Genomic DNA, 19,799 nt, shown 5'->3' with positions numbered 1-19,799 from the left:
TTTTTCCAGAAGTTTGAGACGATCCCGTGCATATTTTTCAAAGCACACAGAAGAACACAGTGCAGATCTCAGGACTAAGAACAGATGGAAAAGGCAAACTAACTTTATAACTAGCAAAGTCCTTTAAAAAGTCTTTAAGCCATGTGCTGCACAATGCTAAATCAATCCATGAAGGAATGCAGAACTGCTGAGGAAGAAATTCTGCAGAGACTTTCAGGTAGCAATGAATTAGAGAATTCCTTGCTGCCCTCCAACTTCACACCATTGCTGCTACCCTCCAACTTCACACCACTGCTTTATTATCAAAGGAAGAAAAAATTTCATTTGTTTCCATATTTACTCTTTTGTATCACATTTATCTGCATCTGAAAGTTTGAACAGACTTAGAAACAGACTTTGATAACAAAACACAAGGCATTTGTATCAAAGTGTAACAGCTCATTATCTGTGCCTTCATGAGGTATCTTGCTGCTGGCCCAGATGGAGCTGATGGCTAAATATAAACAACCTCAGAGAATTAATTAATAAAGTACAAAACAAGCCTTTTAAAAGGGCACGTCGTGTACAGTAGATCCAGCTTTCTTTATAATTTAAAATGCTGTCTGTTTGAGTATGTGTAATGCAATACAATGTCAACTGACACAGATCTGACCACAGCTTCTCAAGCTTCAGTTAATTACACACATGAATTTATTTTTTTTTAACAACGATTAAAAAGAAGAGCAGATAGTGCTCAATAACATGAAATTTTTAATTTGATCTTTCTTCACTCCATCAGGGAAAATTGTATTTTCTCCAGTTTCATCTAGACAGATTATTTTCTTCCCAGTAATGTCTGCCTCTGGGCTCTGGCCAGTCTAGCACTGACTGATACAAGTAGTGAGGATGGAGCAGAACAAGATCATACAGAGATGGGGCTCATAATTATCTGTCACACAGATTATCAGGAAAAATTACTGACTAGGCTCGGCTGATGAAGACACTGCATCTTTTGCTGTAACTCTTAACTATGACCATGAACATTTGCTACTTTAAAAAAAAAAGATCTGCAACTTTGGAAAAAACACTTGTGTACAACTTGAATATTTATAGTTGTTTGATTATATTCTAGGACAAGAACTACAACAAAAAATAACAAAACTCACCTACTCTATTTTTGATATAGAAAGAACCACTCACCTTCATATAAAAAAAGAATTCAATTTTTCAAAATAAATTATTTTGCTGCCCTTCTTCACTTATTTACAAACTGCCATAGACTTACAAAGGATTCTATTCTATCTTTTCTGTAGCATAAGCTTTCATAAATTTAAGAAGGGCACAGATTTTATTTTACATGCAAAATGCCTAGAACTACTTTGTCACCTTGACCAGATCAGAACCTTGGATAATTTTAATCACACTGTTCTGGTTTTTTGAACTACAGAGACTTTGATTACATATATAAGTTGAGAGAGACTTTCAGAAAAAAATTTGAAACAGAATTAAGACTTTTCAATAAATGCATTTTTAGTTCAGTGCCATAACAAAATCAATGCACTTTAAGAACATCCTGCTACTCTCTGGAAACAAGTAATCCAGCAGGGAAAATGTTTTCAAATGTGCATCTGAAAATATAGAATTACATTCTCATTCTCCCTTGTATAGAGATTATTATCTTTTATAAAAACAAGCACAAGATGCTTGTTTTTTATTATAATCCGATTTTTGTGTTATGTAATATAACTTTGTGCATGTATATGACTTAAACAAGTAAATAGGAGAAATATTTGTATTTATATAGATTCATTATGTTTGATGCGATCAGTACACCATTTTAACCACATACAAAAGAAACATGTACTTTAATCCTGTTTATGTCTTATATCAGAGATACAGAGTAATAGCAGAGTGGCTCCTAGCAAGGTTTTTTGTATGTTTCTGACATGAGACAACACATATCAGTGTTAATCCCAGACAGAGGTGGATGCCATTCTCCACTATGGTCAGAGATCAACCTCTATCTAAAAAGCATAAAAAAACCCCCACCTTTATTTTAATCTGGCATACATGGTAAATGACAGATATATTGGAAATTTTATCTTGCTATATGGATTCATCCTGCTAAAGTAATAACTCTGTGGCAAATATTAACATAGCCATATCTGTATGCCCAGGTTTGAGAAACCCAGGTGTCCATTCCCGGCTATATTTAATATTCACTAGTGTCAGAGGCAAACACTGGTGTAGTCAGAGTGCCATCCTCATTTCTGATACAGCCAGAGCTCCAGCCCCTTCTCTAAGAGAGCCAGAGCTCCATTAGCAACCATTTAACACAGCCAAAACTGTCCCCATCTTTGACATTACCAGCACCTCTTACATTTCTGGCTTCTGTGACAATGTCTGTAAGAGACAGAGCTCTGGTCTCTTCTCCAATACCTGATCCCATTGTTCTTCATAAAAAAGCTCTGTTCATATCAGTGAGAAAGCCAGGATTTCATTTTCTTTGAAACTGCCAGCATTCTGTCCACACAAATTATATGTTCAAAGTTTTATTCTCAGTCTTGGTATCAGCAAACTTATGTGGCAACAGATGGTATAAACAGGTGAATGTGCAGGAACACATCCTTGATCCTGAAACATCTAAGGTCTGTCCTCATGTTCTGTTCTATACACAGAGAGCTGTCCACTCCAATGGCATGCTTGCAATGCCAATTCCACCTGTGAAGAGCAAGGCCTCATCATGTCAGAATCTCTTACCTTTGAGGGATCCATTATGTTTCTTCAACATTCATCTTTCCACCACAAGTGCTAATCACAGAAACAAATTATTCAGAATTAATGTTCCACACTGAAAAAAAAAAAAATCCAGGTATTCATAATGTGGTAAAAAAACTTTTGGGCTCAAAAGTTGTCATCAAGTTTGGCTCTTGATGAGTTACACCCGAAATACTTGTACTTTATATAAAAATATTTTGTCTTCATACTTTTTGATACACGATATACAAATTGAAGAATTTTGATATCATACATAAAAAGTATCTTTTAAATATCATATTTTCAAGACCATTGAAAATTTGAGAATTGAGTGGGTTTTTTTTCTTTTAGCCACTCTTTAGGATGACAAAGATGCACTTGGATTCACTGTCAAATATCAGTTGAAATGAAATGCCAAAATTTTACCTTTTGCCTAAAATGAAAATTGTGACTTTTGCAACATAGCATGACTTCTTTTGCTGAGGTTTTAATCAAGAGAATAAACATGAGAAGGCTGTGATGAGGCATTTTTTCCTCATCTGTGACAGAGAAAGACCCTTAAAAAATTCCCAGGTGGTAAAAGAGTACAAGAGAGTTTATCTGCAAATGCAAAATGTGACTTCTGGAAAAGCTTGTTTGGACATAGGATTCTGCTACACTCCACAGCTCTTGGCTGGAGTTCATTTTGGTATACTGGATCCTCCATGGCTGATTGCACTGGATCCAGGTAATCAGCCAGGTGAAGTCCCATGACAGTATGGACTGAGCAGCTGAATTGCTGAAAACATGGAATATTATATGTACTCATGGTAGAGGAGCATGACCCTAGTCTCTCATTATATCATTTCATTGTTTGATAGTCAGTGAGAGTTAATTGGTTTTCATTAGTATGGAGATGCATATTTTACCTCAATTCTATGAGTTGCTTACCTGATTTGGGCAATTATTTAACATGAATATATGATCAGCAGATCCTTTAATGCTTTTGCTGAAATATTCTGAAGATTCTGTTGGAACATGAGTCTAGAATCTTGTCTTTCAATTTGCAGATGCTGGAAACTGAACACTGAAAATTCAAACACATCTTTTGAGCTCATAATTTTTCATTGTTAATATGCAGACTTTGGGTGTTATGCATGTGGGAATAATGAATGAGATCTAGATTAGCACACATTCATACTTTTTTTATCCCATATACTTTCCTTTCCTAAAACTGCTTCACAGGAGAATATATGTTACTTAATATTTAACCATAGCACCCTATTTTACTGCATCAATATAGTGGATAAACAGAAAGACTAATTGCTTAACTTATACAAGTTAAAAATGAAAGAAAGTGAAGAAAACTTACTCAGGAAAAGAGGCAAGTACTATAAAGAAGCAGAATACAGAAGGGGTGATGCAAATCTAGACCAAATTAGAGAGGAAGAAGCGAAAGGTAAGAGCAGAACTAGAAAAAATACAAATGATAGAATGCCTAGGTAAGCTACCACTGACATAGAAGGTGAAAGGAATAGAACAGGCTGATGAGGGAAAAATTCCTGCCAGTTGTCTGCCAAGAGTTCTAGTTTAATCTTAAATACTCAGTAAATAGATATAAAGCTTTCTTGCAGAACTCTTTAGGTAGCAGAATGTGTATTGAGACCCAGAAACTAGCAAGTATTTCTAGGTTTAACTTACTAAGTCTAAATATATGCAAAATGTTTGGTTCTTCTTCCAGTGGCAGATGTCTGCACCACAGCAGTAGAGCTAGCACTTTTTGTTGTTCTCAAGTCAAGAATAAAAGAGAATAAAGAATTACTAACAATTGTAAGTGAGGAGGTATTTAGATTGCCCAAACCTTCCTCTTTTACAATGGAAGAGTCTTTATGTAATCTAAATCTATAAGCACCTACTGTGTCTAGTGGAGGTCTAGTCAATACAGTTGATGAAGTCTAGATCTATAGAGTCTAGACATCACAGGGGGATGGCTGCTTTATGCTACACTGAACATTTCTCCAGACTCCAGTGAGTATATTGACCAGTTCTTCAGTGACAAAAGCAGTTGTGTTGGTATCCAGGTCACACACAGATACCTAAATATAGGCCAGCTAAATCCCATACCACATAGGAAATTGCACACTATTTTTGGAAGGATATCACTTAATACACAGCACAATCCTAAGGGCATTTATCAGTGAAACATGCTCCTTTGTAAGGCAGAAACTATTTTAAAACTTGTAACAAAATTATTTTTCAACGCAATGTGTAATGATACTGAGTCAAATTTTTTTATCTGCAGTCCCTTGCTTCAATGAGTTAAGAATCTACTACAATTAATTTGGTATGGGAGGCTATAGTTTCACCTCCAACTTAAATCTACACCCCTGTGATTCTGTGGCTTCTGAGAAACCAATAATATCTAAATTGATTGTTATAAATCTTAGGCTTAGAAAAATCCATGGCACTTTTTATTAAAGCTGAGACTAAAGCAAAGTTTCCATGACACCTTCACTGCTTATTATCACAATTCTAAACTCTGTTGAGGCCTAACTCATGAGATGCAAACATTTGATATTTATAATATCTCTTTTAAGAATAACAATTAAAAAAAAAGAGAAATGCCTTCAATAAAAATAAAATCCTTGAGAATTAAAAATTATCTCAAGTTGACATTTTTGAGTTTCTAGAGTCTACTCTGTTTGCAAAAAAAAAAAATTAAATAACATCAAAGCATAAAGTCTTATGCTTAAGTATTCCTAAGGCAGTGAACAATAATGGTAAAAAGACTCATGAGAGAAATCTATTGCTTTTTTGCAACACAGCCAAAAGATCTTGAAATGTTTGCTGCTGGAATTCTATAAAATTATGTAACAAATGAAGCTTTGCATAATAATATGTGTTTCTTTTTTTTGTTTTGTTTACTTTGCTAGATCTAGGGCTTATTTAGAAGTTACTTTTTGGCTTTTGTTTTTTTGGGGTTTTTTTTGGGGTAGGGTTCCTTTTTGGTACATTTTTGTTATTGTTGTATCATTGTAACAGGGTAAATAAAATGATACTATAAAAAATTCTATTTCTAGAAATCTCGTCAAATTTCTATTTTGCACTTAGTTATTTTTAAACAATTTTGCAATTATAAATGAGGGCTTTGCTATAGCTCTTACCAGGAATACTTTTGTTACCGAGTGTTTAGGGTGGCAGATAAATTTAATTTAATTTATTAAATTAAATGAGTTGTTTAATAATATATCTGGAACTTTAAATATTTTTTTCACTTTAGATTGAAAAATTTCCATTTTGGTTTGCATGAGGGCACTGAATACCCCACAATCCAAGGTTTCCTTTTTCTTAATCTGATTTTTATGTAGATGTCTTCACCCCATAGTTTTCTACAGAAATATCTTCAGAAGATATTTTTTGAGATATTTTTGAAATGTAGGAGGCCTCTAGACAAGCACTGAAGACATACATGATGGAACTTAGCAATTTCACCTGTGGTAGGCTCATTTGGGCTGGGAGCTGAGTACTGTTGCTTGCCCACTCAGTGCCATGGGTGCAGAACTGGAAGAGCAGAACCCAAAAAGTGGTCAATCAAAACAAAGAACTTAGTAAGTGAAAAAAAAGGACCAAACAACAAGAAAGGCAAAATAAGTAATTTATGCACAACTTCATATTAGTAGATAGGTGTTTAGCCAATTTAGCCCTAAAGGCACGTGCAACAGTTACTTGGAAAGACAAATATTCCCAACCATGAATGTCTGCTTCTTTTTCCTCTTACTGAGCTTTTACTCCTTAGCCTGATACCCTATGATATAGATTATCCCTTTGGCAAATTTGCCATCTGCCCCAGCTCCTCCCAGCAGCTGTGCACTCTCAGGCTTCTTGCTGCAAGGATGAATTGGTAGGAAGAAAACCTCAGTGCTGTGCAAGCACTGCTTAACAGCCAAAGCACTGCTGTGTTATCAACCCAGTTTTAGTTGTAAATCCAAGGCACAGCAACATACCCACTGCTACAAAGAAAATGAACTCCATTCCAGACAGACCAAATACATCAATTCTGCTCTTATACCACAAGAGTTCAAAGACAGTGAGTAAGTAGATGTTGTAACAGCTCAATGCTCCATAAGTGATATAATGACTGTTATTTCCCACTCTCAATCCTATACATGTATATGAAAGAACTTAGACATAGAAAATACGGCCTTTCAGGGAAATTCAGTGAAAGCTTGAAAGGTATAATTAGGATGTTTTATCCTCTGCATCAACATCATGATGTTTTTTGGACCTGCATTTTTTAAAAATACAAAGTCAGAATTGAGCACAAAGAGAAAATTATTCAGAAAGCTTAAGAAGACACTATAATGCATTTATTTATTGAAGGCAAAATTGAAAGGTGAGGCAAAATTGAAAGGTGAGTCAATGAACCAACTGTGAAAGATAAATCTGAAATGACACCTGTTAAACAATGATACATAAAAAGGGTAAAAGCTGTTGGGTGGACAGAGAGAATGAGAAAAAGAAAATAGAAGTGTTTAGATGCAGAAGGACTACCATCTTTTAAGTTATTTATATGCACAATACAGACCCTCTTTGGTGGTAGGGTGTTCCAGAAAATGTGGTGTTTGAATCACAGACTTATTTAGTACATCTGAAAATATTCCCTTGTGTTTATCAGGCTCTCACAAGAGTCTGGCCTCAAAGATAATGAAGAGGATGGAGCACCTATGTATCAGGAAACGTTGGGAGACTTGGGACTGTTCAACCTAGAGAAGTTGAGGGTCATCCCTTTGTAAGAACAGTGCGTAAAGGTGGAGAACAGGCACTTCTCAGAGTGAAATGCTCAGTGTTTAGTGCTGAATAGATAATAATGGGCTGAAACACAGGGTGTTCCACCTGAACATCTGAAAGCTCTTACTCTGAGGGCAAGTGAGCACTGGTACAGGTGGCCCAGAGGTTGTGGAGTGTCCTTCTTTGCAGGCATTAAACACTTAGATAAGATCCTGGGTGTCTGCAAGTGGCCCTGTTCCAGGAGGGTGTTGTGGACCAGATTACTTCCATATGTCTCTTCCAACCTCAAAGACCCTGTGATTCAGATGAATACATAGGGCTCAACATGAGAAACTGATATTCAAGTCAATGAACTGATGCAGACTCACCTAAAAATGCACCTTAGTTTACCCAAAAATGAGGGGGAAACTCACTGTAACGCTTTACACTTTACTTCCTTTACACGCAAGAGAAAGACAACTTAATATAACTACCTTTCATAGCAACTTCCCCATTGTAGAAAACTACAGGTAATAAGAGACATACAACCCTGGATCATAATTTCCTTCTTTTTTTCTCTTTGCAACCTATTGAATCTAATATACTGCAGATACGGGAAGACTAGATATTCACATATTCCTCACAGGGCAATTTAGAAGGTGAAATTAAAAGTTCCTTTTGCAGCAGCACTGTAGTGCAAGTGAAAATTAAAACAGGGCATCACAGCACCCATTATTAAAAATTGCTTCCATTAAAAGATATTGCAGTTAGTTAGACTTCTGAATGAATGTACCATGTAAGTTGATATTAGTGTCCTTAGCATTGCTCATTGTGTTCAGTCTGACCAATTTCCAGTTTGCAGACTTGGAACCCAAGCCAGTGGAATCTTTATCAAACAGCCTAAGTGTGTCTGAATTTTAAGTAGTTGACTAAAGAGATTATTTGCCTACTTTCTCCTATCTTTCAGATTTATTTGAGAAACCAACTCCATTATGAAAAGAAATATAGGTGACATTCATGTAAAAGCTACGTCTCAATATGAGGTGCACGTAGAGTCAGTAAAAAGGAATAGAGAATTTTACAGTATGCTTTGTCTTCAGTAAAGACTTCCACTTTAGATTTAGTTGAATTGTAATTCAGAAATGTGTCACTTTAATGTAAAGGGAGCTACCATTATTAGATGAGTTTAAGTCACCTAATTTTTGGATGTCTAATTTGCAATAGGTTTACCCCACTCTTCTCCTGCTGGCTTTCTAACATGCCCAAGTGAAAGGTGCAGCATCTGTGTTAGGGAAATCCCATACCTGAAGGCAAGCAGGGAGAAAAAGTCATTTAGTACTGCCCTGAGGAGAGAGACTTAGGGGATTCTTGGGGAAGAGAAGATGGATATGAGAACTCTGTATGAGCTCAATGTCCACAAGGCCAACCTCATCCTGGGCTGCATCAAAAGCAGCATGGCCAGCAGGTTGAGGGAGATGATTCTCCCCCTCACAGGACCCTGCCTGGAGTGCTGCAGCCAGCTCTGGGCTTCTCAACACAAGGAAGACTTGAACTTTAGAGAAGGGTTCAGGGAAGGGCCATGAAGATAGTTAGAAGGCATCTCCTGCAAGGACAGGCTGAGAGGGCTGGGGTTATACAGCATGAAGAAGCAAATGCTTCAGGGAGCCTATCTGGCAGTAACTCAAGGTGTATTATAAAAAGGAGGGGGAGGAATCTTTGCACAAGCAGATAGTGACAGTACAAAGGGGAATGGTTTAAACCTGAAAGAGGGCAGGTTAACATAAGATTTTATAATAAATACATGCATTTAATTTTTTAATTGCCATACTTGGTTTGTTGGGCTTTTTTTTTTTTTCTCCTTAGAGCACTGTGTGAATAGTATCAAATTCCACTGACTTCAATGGTGGGTGAATCTGAAATATTAAGTAATGGCCCACTATCTTGTCTTTTTAATAAGTACAGAAAATTAGACTGAAAAGATTAATGGTATCAAGATAAATGCTCTGTGCTGCATTAACACAGCAAATAATTTGAGCAATTTCAGGAAAAAAGTAAAGTTCTATTTATTTTTATATTCATTCTATTTTTTATATATAACAGCAAGCTTATTTAAAAAATATACTGTATCCACCTTAATCAATATTATTTTACTCAGCAAATAATTTTCCTTCTGTTAACTACATAAGAATATACCTTATAATGTCAACACCTAGGTATTTTGTCTTTCTTTTGTCTTTATAAGTGGTAATAAAGCACTCTCTGAATATCCATGACTAATAGATATTCCTCCACCTTCTTAGTTTTTGAACTAACATGTTCTTGAATGTTCTCAGAACTCCAGACAATTTCCTTGCACAACAAAATTTATTTTGTTAGCTTGATTCTTTGCTGCCGAGAAGCTTTTGGTGGACAGAAGCTGCTACCAAATTAACTAAATAAACAGGTATAAGAGCTTTTAAACATGGCAAACAACTGTTCAAAGATCAGAGCAACAGAGAGCATTATCCATACAGTTTAGAAGAGCTGAAGAAAGAAGAATACATGTGTATAAATAAAGCAGAAAATAGAAAATTCCAACTTACTCTTTGGCAATCATCTTTCTTTTGTTTGTATTCTTTGGATTAAATTTCTGCTCTATTTCAATCTTCTAAAAAAAAAAACTTTAAAGGAAAAAACAGGCAATGCAGAGTTACATCCATAAGGAAAGCTGTTTAGTTCTATCAGAACAGTCTTCATATTTCTAATTCAGTTAATAGATTCTTTATGATATTTCTCCAGAACTTTTTGGTTTCCTTCTGCTTTTTAAGCTGATGATTGAGCATTATCATGTTCACTCTCAATTCCAAATCTCCTGCTTACTTTGGTTGCAAAAAGAACCCTTTCATGTCTTGGGAAGGGAAAAGAAAAGAATATTTTGCAATCATCTAAACGCAGGGTGAGCATAAAGAATTGCATTTACTCCAAAGATTGCAACGAGCTGGCACATGAGCAAAAACAGCAGAGACATTCTTACATTTCCATTTTAAAATCACGGAATCACAGAATATCCTGAGTTTGAAGGGATCCACAAGGATAACGAAAGTCCTACTCTTGGCCCTGCACAGGACCATCCCTGAGAGTCGCTTCATGTGTCTGAGAGCAACACCCAAACACATCTTGAATTCGGGCTTGGTGCTGTGATCACTCTCCTGAACCTTTTCCCAAATGTTTCTGTTGTAAAACAGTGCAGCTTTTTTTTAAGTCAGCACATAAAGTTCCTCTTTAGCCTATTTAGATTTAACTTCTTTCTGTAGTAATTCATGAAGAATAAAATGAATATTTATATAAGTTATTTTTTGTCTCACACTTCAGTGCACTCTCATTTCAATAATTTGTATCAGTTTCCATTGTTTTCAGGCAATTTATGAAATTCAAAACTGGTCCCAAAGAGAGTCTACATAACCTCATGTAAACAGCTTTTAAATCCACATAAAATTTATCACTTATTTGTTTATTTTCATTCAAAAAAAAGTAAAAATTATTCCGATTTCAATGGAAAACTTCAGAGCAAACTGAATAAGGGTGATTCTATTTCTGACACTTCCTAGTTTTTAAAATATGGAGTCCTAGTTTTTAATATATGGAGTGTCTAATTCTAAGACCAATTCAATTATTCCATACCATGGGGTTGTCTAGCACACCTGCTTAATGCTGTGCAAAGAAACATGTAATTGACCTGTCCTTAACATGGGTCTGCTTGCATTCCCTCGGGAGATTTGGAGTTAGTTCCTTTCTTTACCAGGTGGCTGCTAAGAAGACAAGGATAGAGAAAGCACTTTTGCACTGGTGGTGGCTGTTAGGTGATGCCATTCCCTTCTGTTGAAGCTATTGCATTTTTTACATTGAACATTCACTGGGATACAGTGAGAATGAGAAAGAAATGGATCCTAATTTCTCAGACAGGTTGCATGCTTACATAAATGCTTTGAATACAAAACACCAAGAACACTCAATGCAGTAAATGCTAGATTTACCAAATTGTTGAGCAGCTAAATACTTTGGGCATCCAGTCATGTTCCTAGTGGCTCTGTAAGAACTTCATTATTCAAGAAAACAAAAAATTGAACAATTTCTGTAGAAAGACCTGAGTGCTCCTTCCTCACAGTCCTGAATAACTTTTAGCCATGATGCATTTTCAAATACAAAAAAGTAGAGTGGCTTTATGATTCATTGACTACTTATACCTTAGCTAGGAATCTCCTTTCCAAATGGAAAGTAGATTTGCCCAGCACAAAACAAAGGAGGAAAACTTGTAAGAATGAAGAATAAATATCCATGTTCCTTATTGCATATTAACTATATTGGGTAGTATTTTATAGATACAATAATGTTTAGTAGCTAAAATGTTTAGATATCTAGTTTTTCTCATGCAGTTTCAGCATTTTCTTTTCATACCAGAAATTTCAGTGGATAGATAGACAATAAACCCCAGAATTTCTTTTTGCATATCTACTAATTACTGCACTTTCAGACACATATTTTACAAGTCTAAGTTTTATTTTTCTAAACAACTTTTGCTCCTTAGTTATTAGAAGTGAAAGTGATAGTCATAACCCACCACTGACATAAATGTAAAAACGCATTTTTTGCTGTGGAAATGAATGGGTTTAAATTCATGGCATTGAGTATGACATTTTTCTGCTCTTTGAAAAACAGTAAGATTTATTAGATAATTTTTCCTTTGCTTACAATGCTTTATATGTGTTTAAAATGCAGATAATAAAAGCAGTGCATATACTTAGCAAAATCTGATAAATAAAACAAAAGCTCCACCAAGAGTATGAGTGAAGCAGTATAAAAATTTGAAAGGGTATCATAACAATATCAAATTGATAAAGGTTCATTAATTGTTTGTCCTACTGTACTAAGTCATAGACCAACTGACAAGCATATATATAAAAAGAAGACATCTATGAATTGCAACAGTTTAGTTCAGTATGAGAGCACTTTTTGAAATAAATGAGGTAGCAAATAATATGTGGAATAATGAATATGCAACAGCTCTAAACAAAAATTCATAACAAAGCCACAATGATATAATAGCCTGAAAACTTCCTATTATGTAGACCATATTTATAAATCAAATGGAGTCCTACAGCACCAAGAACCATGGATGGTAATTTGCTTGAAGAATAAAATCCACATATAGAATATTGTTTATCATGCTAAAAAAAATTTTGACTATGATGAGTTCAAAAGTAAACTGTAATTATCACTCTCATCTGATTTTATCCCTGTGGTTAACATTAAAAATGCAAAATAATTCCAGAAGAATTGGAAGAAATGGCAGAAGAAACTAGAAAAACCTGAGTTTTGACTATATATTTAGGTTTCTTCTATCTCATATTAGCACAATTTTTCTTACCATTCAGGCCAATGGAACATATAGATAGTCCATTGTTTATTGTACTACTCAGAAAACAAAAGGGATCATCTTTATCTCCCAAATGAATTTATCACAGGGGGAGACATCTCCTTAAACTTATGGAGTATTTTTAGTTTCTGGAAGACTGTTTAAAATTTTTGAAAATAATTTTGTCTGCTTTCTAGAATGAAAGAATTGCCTGGATGGATGAGAGGAGAATAGTGGATATTGTCTACCTTGACTTCAGCCAGGCTTGTATGTCTGCCTCTTAAAATATCCTCATAGACAAAGTCAGGAAGTGTGCACTGGATGAGTGGACAGTGAAATGGATTAAGAACTGGTTCAACAGCAGATTCCAAGGGGTTTTTATTGGTGACACAGAGTTCAGATGGAGGCCAGTCACTAGTGGGGTCCCTCAAGATTCAATACTGGGCCCAGTAGTGTTTGACTTTCCCATCAATGGCTTGGATGAAGAGACAGATGCCTCCTCAGCAAGTTCACTGATGACACAAAGCTGGGAGGAATGGCCCAGAGCTGTGCAGCCCTTCAAAGGGATCTTGACAGGGTGGAGAGATGGGCAGAGAAGAGCTGTCTGAAATTCAACAAAGGCAGGATCCTGTACCTGGAGAAGAACAACCCCACAGTACAGGCTGGGAGCTGACGTGATGGAAAACAAGTCTTCAGAGAAGGACCTCGAGGTCCTGGTGGACAAAAAGCCATCCATGAGCCAGCAGAGTGCCCTGGGGGCCAAGGAGACCAATGGTATCCTGGGGTGCATTAGGAAAGAGCATTGCCAGCAGGTCAAGGGAGGTGATCCTGCCCCTCTGCTCAGCCCTGGTGAGGCCACGTCTGGAGTGCTGTGTCCAGTTATGGACTCCTCAGGACAAGGGAGACATGGAGCTCCTGGAGCAGGTCCAGCAGAGGGCTGCAAGGCTGCTTAGAGACTGGAGCATCTTTCCTACAAGGAAATGCTGAGGGGTCTGGGCCAGTTTAGTCTTGAGCAGATATGACTAAGAGCACACCTCTTTAAGGTCTAAAATTATCTGAAGGGAAGGTATCCAGAGAATGGAGCCAGGATCTTCTCAGTGGTGCAAAGCAATAAGACAAGAAGAGGCAAAAAGTGATGCACTGGAAGTTCCACCTGAATATAAGAACTTCTTCACTGTGCAATTGACTGAATACTGAAACAGATTTCTCAGAGAAGTTGTGGAGTCTCTCTCACTGGAGATATTTAAGAGCCATGTGGACACAGTACTATGCCATGTGCTCTAGGACAATCCTGCTGGAGCAGGGACATTGGACCAGATGACCTCCAGTGGTCCCTTCCAACCTGACCCATTCTGTTATTCTGAAATGGTGATGGAAATAGTACTAGTTGACTCTGAGCTGATACACATGGTGTCAACTGGTTAGAGAAGAGCAAAAGATAAACTCAAGGGACTGAAATAGATTCTGAGGAGTTGTTAACATATCATGAGGACAGGGTCACTGGAAATCTAAATATAGCCTTCCGAAGTACAGGGCAAGTACATGAACCATGCATACAATATCATGGGAGCTGACAAAATAATTAGTCAATTAGTAGAAGTCACAAATGTGCCAGGTAGAAAGAGAAAATCTAAAGGAAGCGGCCAGTTTTGGCATGTTTTTTTTTTTCACCTGGTCTCATCTTTTCCCTCATGCGAAAAAGATGTTTTAGAGTGAGCAGCTAGGTCCTTCAAATACCTCTTGTCAAGAGACAGTAAGTGAAAAAAGGTCTTATCAGTATTGGTCCTTTATGTGGGGAGGAAAGATGCATTCTTTCGCCTACTATTTTATCAAGCATCTAGTAGGGATGTCCTATTCCAGACAAGCTGTGTGGGATTAACTTCGAATAAAGAAAATAAAGATCTACACTCTTCATATCAGGGAGTGTATAGTATATTTTTCCCCTAGGGAAAAAAAAAATAGCAATGATATAAAATAAATACAATGCAACTGATCTCTTTCAGGTAGCTACTTTAAGATTACAGGAATAATGTCCAAGAGCAGCCTGTTTCTCTGCAATGAGATGAGACTAACCCAAATGCAGAGTTCTACAACTTAGATCTGTCATTAGCTAAATATAAATGAACGTTGAGATATACAATCAAATATATAGAGGATGTATATATATACATATAATAGTACATTTCAAGGTAAAATATCCACCTTTTTTCTTGTTTTGCATGAAGACCTCAAGTCCCCACTTCTTTCATTTTCTCTAATCAGATCATTTTTGGAACAAATTCTGTCACTTAGGTTAATAAAATACAGAGATCTAACGTCCTAAGTATTCTGCAAGACCTCATAAATACAACAAGTAGGAAATGGCATTGTATAATTTTTTCTTTTATCAGAAATTGTGTATGCTGAAGAAAAACTTAGGTTCTAAAAATGCTTCCTTCTGCAAACCTGCTAAAAAAAAAAAGTATTTCCTGATAAACTAGCAAAGGATTAGCCTGCTGTCACAGAAATTGGAAATAACAAGTGCTGCAAGTTACTGTACTTAAATCATTTGCAGATCGCAATGATTTTGAAACTTTGTAGTCAAAGTTGGCTCTGGGCACCCTGCTGCTTTAGGCAATCTTCAGCATTCCACATTTTTAGCTGTCTCATTTAGTTTTATTTTTTTGACTATATTTCTGATTTTTTTTTCCCAACCAATTAACACTGGCGTGTTTTCTATGAAGTTTTTTTCTTTTTTTCTCTTTTCTTTTGTCTGCTTGTCTGATAATAGGTTCTTCTGTTAAAACCTTGTAAGTTGTCTTTGAAGACCACCATTTTCTCACCACCCTTTTTTAACTTTGCCTCACTCTCTCTCTTAAGTAGCATTTAATTTGCATTTAGCATGTTGGTATCCAACAATTTGTTTGCTTCAATAATTTAACGTTATACAATATGCTTCTTCGATCTCAACATTCCCTCTTAGTTATTCTTTCACTTCTCTATTAGTTCTTCCACATAATCTTCACATCTTCCTGAAATACTTTATCCCTTTTTCTCAGTGTTTGCACAAACTGATATGACCATTCAAACTTCTCATTCTGCATTCCATAAACACTAAACTACTCCCCAGTAAAGGCTTGAACACAGACATATCTTGAACAGATATCATACAGATACAAATTTTCTCTATAGGCACAAAATGGTGTTTTTTGGGAATTTTAGTTTGGTTTGTTTTGCTGAGTTTCTTTCTTTTCTTTTTCTAATATGTTGTGCTGGTTTCAGCTCAAGTTAATTTCTTCTCAGTGGCTGTTACAGCACTGTGTTTTGGATTCAGACTGAGAATGGTGTCAATAACACACTGATGTTTTGGTTTTTGCTGAGTGGTGTTTATACTAAGTCAAGGACTTTTTTCTTGTCTCATGCTCTGCCAGTGAGGAAGAATGCAAAAGAAGCTGGGAGGAAGCACAGCTGGGACAGGTGGCCTGAAGTGACCAAAGGGATATTCCATACCACAGAACACCATGCCCAGTGTATGAACTGGGGGGAGTTATCGATGCTGGGAGCCCCCAATGCAGGGAATAATGTGCTCTGACTCCATGATTCAGAAAGGCTGAACAAATGCTTTATTAAGCTATACTATATTACACTAATACTATACTAAATTACATACTAAAAAGACAGTATACTAAAGAATACTTAAGAAAAACCCATGACTGTCTGAGACAGCCAGGACACAGCTTTGATCCAATTGGCCAAGGAATCAAAACAACCTTTACCAGTGTCCAATAACCAAATCACTTTAGCTAAACAATCTCCATAACACATTCCACATGTGCAAAACAACAGGAGCAGTGAATTGAGATAAGAATTGTTTTCTCTTCTTCTCTGAGCTTCTCACTTCCTTCCCCAGGAAAAATCCTGGGAGAGAGTTGTGCCTGCTGCTCTCTGAGAAGAGAGCTGCAGCCACTGGGAGTTACCACAAGGGTAACCAATCAGGGTTTGGGATGGGGGATCTGGCCTTAGTCAGCAGGTGGTGAGCAATTGCAGCATGAATCACTTGGGTTTTTTCCCCTTTTTTTAATCATTATTACTATTATTTACCAATTTACCATTATTATTGAATTTTAATTTATTTTCAATTACTAAATTGTTCTTAACACACAAGATTTACTTTGATTCTTCTTCCCATTTCACTGTGCTGGGCAGCGGAAGAAAGGGGACTTGGGAATGTGGCTGTGTGGTGCCTAATTTCCAGTTGTGTTTAAAACAACGCATGACAAGACAGGCGGGAGTTTTATTTTGCTTACAAACAAAACCTTCAGTTTTCTTTCAAAGATGAGTAGGACACCCTAAGGCATTTTCTCAGAATGTGTTTGTTTGTGTCTGCAAAAAATTCTGCAAAAATACATAATGCCATGAGTTCCACTGCTGTATCCTGTTGGCATCCCAGTATCTTATGCTCACATTGAATATCTCACATATTCACACCTCAGAATTTTCATTTTATGTATGTTGATTTACTTTGTTTGATATAAAAGAGTAATTTCATCAGTGAACACCAGGACACAGATAATATCAGAACATCTGTCTGACCTGCTGTAAACAAATGTTGAAATTCCACACAATCTCTGCTTGGTCACACTATGTGACAAGCTGGAGCTAAATTCCAAGTCAGATGCTTGAGCTCTCAGTGAATATGTTCTGGTAGTTTCAACAGCATTTCTAAACAAAGTTTCTCACTGAATGAACAGGAATTGGTAGTACAACCTGCATATCACTTTTCTATTTATTTATATATTAATTCTTGTTGTGTTCAGTGTCATATTCACAGTTTTCTAGGTTCCTATTATCTTCTTAGCAAAAAAAAACCCAAACCAAACAAATGAATTACTTAACAGATATTTACCTAATTACTGAATGTGGTTAAATGGAGAATTAGAAAACTAATAGAAAGAGTTGATTTTCTGCCAACTCCATCCCCTCCCTCCAGTTTTTTCCTTCTGCAATTATCTATCTTATTTTAAGTTATGGAAAATAACCACTATTTTGTGATCACTACTTATAGTCCAAAAATCTAGGCTAGAAAATATTTTTTTTAAAATAAATACCAACAATTGAAATCTAGTGGGACCTTCAGCCTCAATTTTTACGTTAGAGCTATAAAGAATTGCAATATTGTACACATGCTTCTGTAACAAAGCTCAGGTTTTTCTGGTATTAAAGTTATGGTTTAGGATTTTTACTTAGCACTTTAAAGGACAATGAAGGGTATTTTAAAGTTTATTGATTTTGTTCTATTTTGTTTATGCCATGGTTGTAATTTGGAAGAGCTTTTATTGATTCTTTTAATATAATTGCATGTCTATCACCTAAATTTCCATCACCTTGCACTATTTCCTGCCAATTACCCCTGTGTTAAGTGCTTATAAAATTATTCCAATTTATGTTAGCAGCTTATACTCATGCTATATAGGTAAAAATGATTATCAAATAGTGCAAAACTGGTAGGAAATTGACCTTTTATATTAAAAATATGTTTATTAAATGTTAATGGCATTTCTAAAAATTGCCATCAAGTTTGGAAAGACAAGTTTTTCTAAAATCATTACAAAAAAGTAAGAAAGAAAGATTCTATTCCATGAGACTTTCAAAATAAGAAAGGTGTTACAGAAGCACTCTGGAGTGTTAAAAAGTTGGATCTTATATTATCAGTGAATATGATGCATCAGTGAATTAAAGAATATGCATGAGGAACTTGGGACAGATTATCTAGTCATGAGATAATTAATGGGCAGAATGGACTGTAAACACTGACATGGAAATTTCAAAGATGGGCACATACAAAGACCCTTTGAGTATCTGCAAGTTGAATAAATTACAGGGTACAAATACTCAACAGAATTACATGAGCCACCAGATATTCTTTCATCCTGCAGTTTTATTTTAGGGAGCTCCAACCCCAAACCACAACCATTCCATATTTTTATACTTTCAAGAACAAGTCCTTGAGTACACTATTGTTTTTCCACTCAGAGAGCAACATTACCATATCCAAGAAACTTTCTTCTGCCTATGCTACTGACTAAAATTTAGTCTGGAAAAGAAGTAGCCATTTTCTAAAGCTAAAAAATTAGTTATTCAAGGAATTTGTCACCAGAAGTGTTGCAATAGAGATGGACAAGACACCTTTTTCTTCATGCAGCAATAGCCAATCTTTATTCTTCACAGCTCATATTTAAATGGTTTTCTAAAAGTATCATGTTTAATTCTAATTGGTTAGTAACTTGTTGCTATCCAGACCATCGGTTAGTAGTTCCTAAACTATGTGCTCATCAAAAACTTTCTTCTTTAAAGGTCTTTACCTTCTTTTTTTATGAATGCAGAATTATTCTCACAGTAACAAATTCCTTTCTCATGGGTACAGGCTGACAGGCTGATTCTCACAGACAGTTGTCAGGCCAACTGCTAGCTGTACTCAGCTGAAGTAGCAGGCCTGAACCATGATTTTATAAGGGTAACAAGGCTCCTATTTTATAAGGCTTTACCTATATGTAACACAGAGGGAACGACCAAGTGTTAACAAAAAGAGTTAACGAATATGTTAGCTGAGGCTTGTATAACAGCTATTTTCTGGGTAGAGGCTACTTTTAGAAATAAGCTAATAAGATTGACTTACTTGCTGTGGAAATAAATGGGAACATTAGGGAGAGATGAGGGATAACAAGAAGGAAGTTATGATATGTGAAAAATAAATATATCTGTCTAAAAGCAAGACCAAAGTATCCCATTTTCTTAATGCAATCACCTGCTTATTTCACCTTTGGCTAAGAAGATTGGGTCTGCTTAGACTGAACCCTCTTCTTTCCTCACATTTTATTTGCACAGGTCATCACACTTTCTGCTGAAGGAGTAGGAAAGGATTTTGTGTTTGCGTATTTTCTCCATT

This window comes from Agelaius phoeniceus, chromosome 2 (genome assembly GCF_051311805.1).
Source record: "Agelaius phoeniceus isolate bAgePho1 chromosome 2, bAgePho1.hap1, whole genome shotgun sequence".
NCBI lineage: Eukaryota > Metazoa > Chordata > Aves > Passeriformes > Icteridae > Agelaius > Agelaius phoeniceus.
The sequence above is the reverse complement of the archived record's forward strand: the minus strand, read 5'-3'. Positions refer to the sequence as shown.